Consider the following 6000-nt stretch of genomic DNA (forward strand, 5'->3'; position numbering starts at 1 on the left):
CAACAACACAGCACCCTTTCTTCGGTCGACAGAGAGTTTCAAAAATCTTACCAAACCTCTCTTCTGCCTTCTTCTTATTCTGCTTCTTTCTCACTGTCTTCAGCCAGAGCCGAATCACTGTCACCTGTATCGAATCACTGCGACCAACTCAGGTGTCGCCAATCACTCTTCCTCCTCATCTGGTTCTTTGAACTCACACCAATACCATCCATGGTCTTCACTGGTGTCTCTGAGCTCGAACCAATAAGCAAGGGTCAAGCTGTTGCCAACTGATCGCAGCCAGTGAACGTTGACGCTCCATTTGCACCATTTGCAGCGAAATACAGTAGAAAGAGCATTTGGTCTTTTTCTTCTGATGGAGCTTAATTTGAAATTAAGCACTGGCACGACACCTGCAACCTGTACTAAAAAATCTCACAGCAGATGATTTGATCAGGTGAATCAGAAATCGCAGAGAAACAGTAGAAGACAAACGACATTGTTGTGGATCGGTCAACAGACCGATCCATAAACCTTCCGGACCGATCAGGACACACCCTGATCGGTCTGGGATGATGCTGATCGGTCTGTGGACCGATCAGCCTATGGGTGGATCGGTCCACAGACCGATCCCCCCTATCGCTCTGAATCCCATTGCATCCCATCGCTTCTTACTGATCGGTCACCAGACCGATTAGATAGCCCACAGATTACTTCTGTGTGGTTACTGATCGGTCACGAGACCGATCAGATAATCCACAGATTGTTTCTGTGTGGTTACTGATCGGTCACGAGACTGATCAGATAACCTAGGTATCACTGGATCGGTCGACAGACTGATCCAGTCAACCAAAGTATCACTGGATCGGTCAACAGACCGATCCAATGTCTCTGTGTTAGTTCTAGAGATTCCCAGCCCTAAACCCTAACGTCTTCCTGGTCCAGAGAACGAGCTACCAAGCCCTCTCTGACCTAGTCTGGAGAACAAGCTACCGAGCCCTCTCTGACTTCTACGTCCGGTCCAGAGACCGAGCTACGGAGCCCTCTCTGACCTAATCCAGAGAACGAGCTGCCGAGCCCTCTCCGACTTCGTCCGGTCCAGAGAACGAGCTACCGAGCCCTCTCTGACCTAGTCTGGAGAACGAGCTACCGAGCCCTCTCTGACTTCGTCCGGTCCAGAGAACGAGCTACCAAGCCCTCTCTGACCTAGTCTGGAGAATGAGCTACCGAGCCCTCTCCGACTTTGCGTGCCAAGTTTCCGTACTTGGACTTTTCCTCTCCACATGATCAACCTTGATCATTAATCAGTCTGAGTCTAATTAATATCTGATACAAACTTAAATCAGTGTCAACATCAAAACAACAGCAATGTCAGACTGTATTAACAAAAATTACTTAGATAACGTTGTCAGAGTAACATGGGAAGCTTACAAAACTACTTATCTCGAAGAAGTAGCAAGGATTACTTCACAAGGAAACAAGATACTTAATTTTTGTTATACAATTCATAGGTTATTTATTGTCCAAGATGTTAATACAGGATTAGACATATGACAAATAGAAGCCATAAGAGATTTAAAACAATTACAACTCTTTAGTTGGAACTGGATTAAACCATTCTGTAATGACTTCTTAGCATTAACAATAATCTCAAGAAACTATTGTAATCAAGAATTAGGAGAAAGACTATTTACCAAACTTCCAAGAGATTTAGGAAAAGAAATACATAAAGCTTCGACAGATATGAAAGTAGCACCACAATATGACAATATTGGAGTACGTATTCAACACATTATTTCAAAACTAAAAGAAAAATGTACTTACATCCACATACAAAAATAACACAAGAATCAACCATATGGATTTTGTAACCAGATATATACCCCTCACCAATATGGGATTTCTCAACCTAAAACATGGACTAACTATAGAAACATTCCCTCAAGAGTACCCAGACAATCTATAACAAAACCTAAAATAGTAAGACCCAAAAAAACATATTATGTTAGAAAAAGTAGAGAAAAGAAACTGTAGGTGTAAATACCCTGAGTAGGTTTTAATGTGATCAACTGAGTCAAGTTAGATTATGTTGTGTTTGATCCTTGTGTTGGACCCCGTGGTGGTTTTGATGTGATCAACAAAGTTATGTTGGGTCTTGTTGGTTTTGATCTCTGTGTCTAAGTGTGTAGGAGCTTAGGAGCATAGGAAGTCGAGTGGAAGACGCAACTAGCGAGAAGAACGGCACGGGAAGGGAGCTGACGGACTCGGTGTGTCCGAAGGATGGAAGAGATGCGGAAGAGTACACTGGTGGACAATAAGAATGTGTGCGACGTTCAAGGGACGAGAAGTCGGAATGGAAGCCTGCTCGAGGAGAATGCCGGAAATTGGGTTCGGGTGAGCTCTATTTCGATTGGCCACAATCACCCAATCAAATGGAACTTTGAAAGCTGAAAACGAGAGGAAAAAATGTTGGAAAAATGGCTAGAGGTGCCCTCAACAGTTGTTGGAGGCGCCTCCAACTTCAGCAAGCTGAAGGTGCCCTCAATGGCATTGAGGGCACCCTCAACAGCCTTGGAGGCACCCTCAATGCCTTTGAAGGTGCCCTCGGCCTGGCTAACTTGCCGTTAACGAGAGGATAAAGTTTTATCCATCATCCCCTTGGGGGCGCCCTCAACCCCTTTGGAGGCGCCCTCAAGACTTGAGATAGGATTTTCAGGAACTATATAAAGGCCCCTGGAGTAGGAAATAATCACTCAACTCGGTGTTAAATTTCTAGCAACTCTTAGAGCTTTCTTAGTGTGTAAAAGGCTTCTCCGCCTATAGTGAAGGAGACATTTCTAGTGGAGCTTTTCAACTGCCTTAGATTAACAACTACCTAGGTTGTAACTAAATTAAATTTCTTGTCTCTTCTTTTCTGTTATTTAATTTTACTATTGTTGCTGTTTTAGAGTTGAAAGAATGAGGAGGGTATTTTCTTTTTGCAAACAATTCACCCCTCCCCTCTTGCCGGCCCCTCTGCACTAACACCTTGTGTCTAAGTATGCAGGAACTTAGGAACACAAGAAGTCAAGCATAAAATATAGCAGACTAGAAGGATGGCACAGGAAGCGAGTCGACAGACTCAATACGTCTGTAACGCCCGAAAATTCTCAAAACTAAATTAGAAATATTCTATAATTATTCTGGAATTTTTAGATATTTTTTCGGAATTTTTAGAGTAACGGAAGTAGCAAAAATAATTAGAAAACGAAAACGAACTAAGCGGGGATTGAACCCGAGACCTATGGCTTAGGGATAATGCTAGTAACCAGTTGAACCTAGCAGGGTCGTGCTGAAAGGAAAGGGAATCAATTATATTTATAATTGGTTTGGCCGAATTAATTACTTAGTATAAATAGGAAGTTTAAGTTGGGGTTTGGTTTATTTTTAGAACTTGGTTCGGCAACTCCTCTCCAAAACCCTCACGCCGACGCCAACCCTCTCCCCTCTCCTTCTCTCGGCGCCACAACAAGGGAAGAACTAGGGTTCTCTCCCTAGGGCCCCAAGGACACTTTCCGGCGACGATTTTAGCACAAGGACGTTCCCCTCCGCGAGTAGAGCACGTGGACGCGAGCGAATCATCGAGAAGTCGTCTCCACCGGAATTTCTAGCGATTAGATTTGTAAGAAATCTAGCACACAAGGTAAAAAACCCCTCACCTGCAGTATAAGTAGTTCTCGCGTGTTTTCTTTTATGCATTAGATTAGTTTTATGGAATTTTGTTAGCATATAGTGTGTATTTTAACTCTTCTCACAGATTTAGGGATTAGTGAGCATCTCTGGATGGACCGAGCACGTGTATCCTCTGTAGATAGGGGTTTAGACGCTGCTGGGTGCCTAGAGATGGTCTCCCCGATCGAGAGGAGAGTTAGAGAGCGCCAAATGCTCGACAAAATGCATAGCACAGCCTTATGATCCAGTGGGCATTTAGTTAAATGCCATAGAACATGTTAATTAGCATGATCAGTTTTATTTCAGTTTTTATGAGACTAGACGTCCAAATGGGTGGGCTCCCACAGTCGCCTCTAGGTTCAGACAACCTAGTTCTAGGTTCAGATAACTTAGATTCAGCAAAATAGTATTAGCTATTTCAGTATTTTACTTTTCAGTGGCACTGTACTGGATTAGATATCCATTGAGTTGGGCTCCCATAGTCGTCCCTAGGTTTAGCTAACCTAGTAAACCCTACTAGATTCGAAACTTGCAATCCCGGGTCTAGTTAGGGATGCGCGCACAGTAAGTACAGTTGCCAGGGCCCATCAGCAGCATGTTTAGTATTTTTACTTACTATATGTATATGATTTTCAACCTTTCACAAATTAGTTCGTGAATTCAGTACAGTCCTAGCAGTAGCTCAGTATTAGCTTAGCTCAGTTTTAGTATCAGCTTAGTTCTTCTTTGATACCATGTGATTGATATCATGTTCAGCTTTAGATATTCCATGTTTGTATGCTTATATGCCATGCCATGATTAGTTTATTCAGTATACTTAGCATATCCTTTCAAATAGCATGATTTAAAATCATATTTGCATCGTATGCATGTTTTAGTGAGGTAGATGGTTTCTTACTAAGCTTTTTAGCTTACAGATACTATTTTCCTTAAACTGCAGATACAGGTAAAAGGAAAATGGACTAGCAGTGGAGGCTGGAGGTCAATGCAGATCAAGATGTGTGTGGAAGGAACTGGAATAAAGATCCTAGGGATCTAGTTTTATTTTATTATGCATTAGAACGTGTTCAGTATGCATTAGTACTTATAGCAAGCGTTATCCTATGTTTCTGTTAGTTAGCAAGAGAACAGTTTAAAACCTTATTAGTTTTGGTTTCATATGTTTACATGCCATGAATTAGTATTCTATGCCTTAATCATGTCTAGTATGTTAGCCATTACCTAGTAGAATGTTTCTCCTAGTTTTTATAGTGTTGTGTAATGACTTTGGCACGCATCAGTGCTGAAATCAGACCTTTGGTCGAAATCAGAAACTCGGATCGATCAGCTGATCGATTCGAGGGTCTCCAATCGATCAACTGATCGACTGGGCGATTCAGCTCGCGAACAGTAGGCGTCTGGATCGATCAGCCGATCGATCCAGCCAATTCCGTCGCGAACAGAGAGCTCTGGGATCGATCAATGGATTGATTGACCAGCCTGGATCGATCAGCCGATCGATCCAAATTATCGTCCCGGGCACAGTAGCATGCTGGATCGATCACTGGATCGATCCAACCTATGACCCACATACAGTAGCCGGTTGGATCGATCACTGGATCGATCCGACTATTCCAATCGATCTGTGGATCGATTGGGAGGTCTGATGACAGCCGAAAAATATTTATTTCAGTTCCTTGACCATAGGGGATGTAGTATATGTTAGGTATACTTTAGATTACACCCCTTAGTACATGTAGAACCAAGAAATGTTAATAGCTTAGCAAAATTTTAATTAGTTCAGTTTCCGCATCTAGTTCTAGAGATGGTCAGGGAATAGTTTAGCACAGCATAATGTGACGATCGACATTACAGCTTAGTTAGTAGAAGGCGGGTCGTTACAACGTCCTAGGGAGAGAAGCTGTGAAAGAGTACATTTGCAAATGAGAAGGATGTGTGCGGCGCTTCCGAGGGACGAAAAGTCAGAGCAAAAGACTACTCAAGGAGAAGATCAACTTGGAGGTTGATTTGTCTTGTGGAAAGCACCTCTAATAAGGTTGGAGGCCCCCTCACACCTTTGTGTGGAAGGCACCTCCAACCTTGTTGGAGGCACCCTCAAGCCTTAATGGAAGGTGCCCTCAAGCTTGTTGGAGGCACCTTCAATAGCTGATATGTTGCCATTGAAAGAAGATTAAGCTTTATTTTCAGTGGATAAAGTTTATCTTTTTGTAGGCACCTTGGACCTTGAAGGTGCCTCCGAGTGACGAAAAGCAACAGCTAGTTCATCCCAGAAGGTTATAAAAATCTCCTAGAACTAGGAAATAAATAACA

Source organism: Zingiber officinale, chromosome 11A (genome assembly GCF_018446385.1).
Source record: "Zingiber officinale cultivar Zhangliang chromosome 11A, Zo_v1.1, whole genome shotgun sequence".
NCBI lineage: Eukaryota > Viridiplantae > Streptophyta > Magnoliopsida > Zingiberales > Zingiberaceae > Zingiber > Zingiber officinale.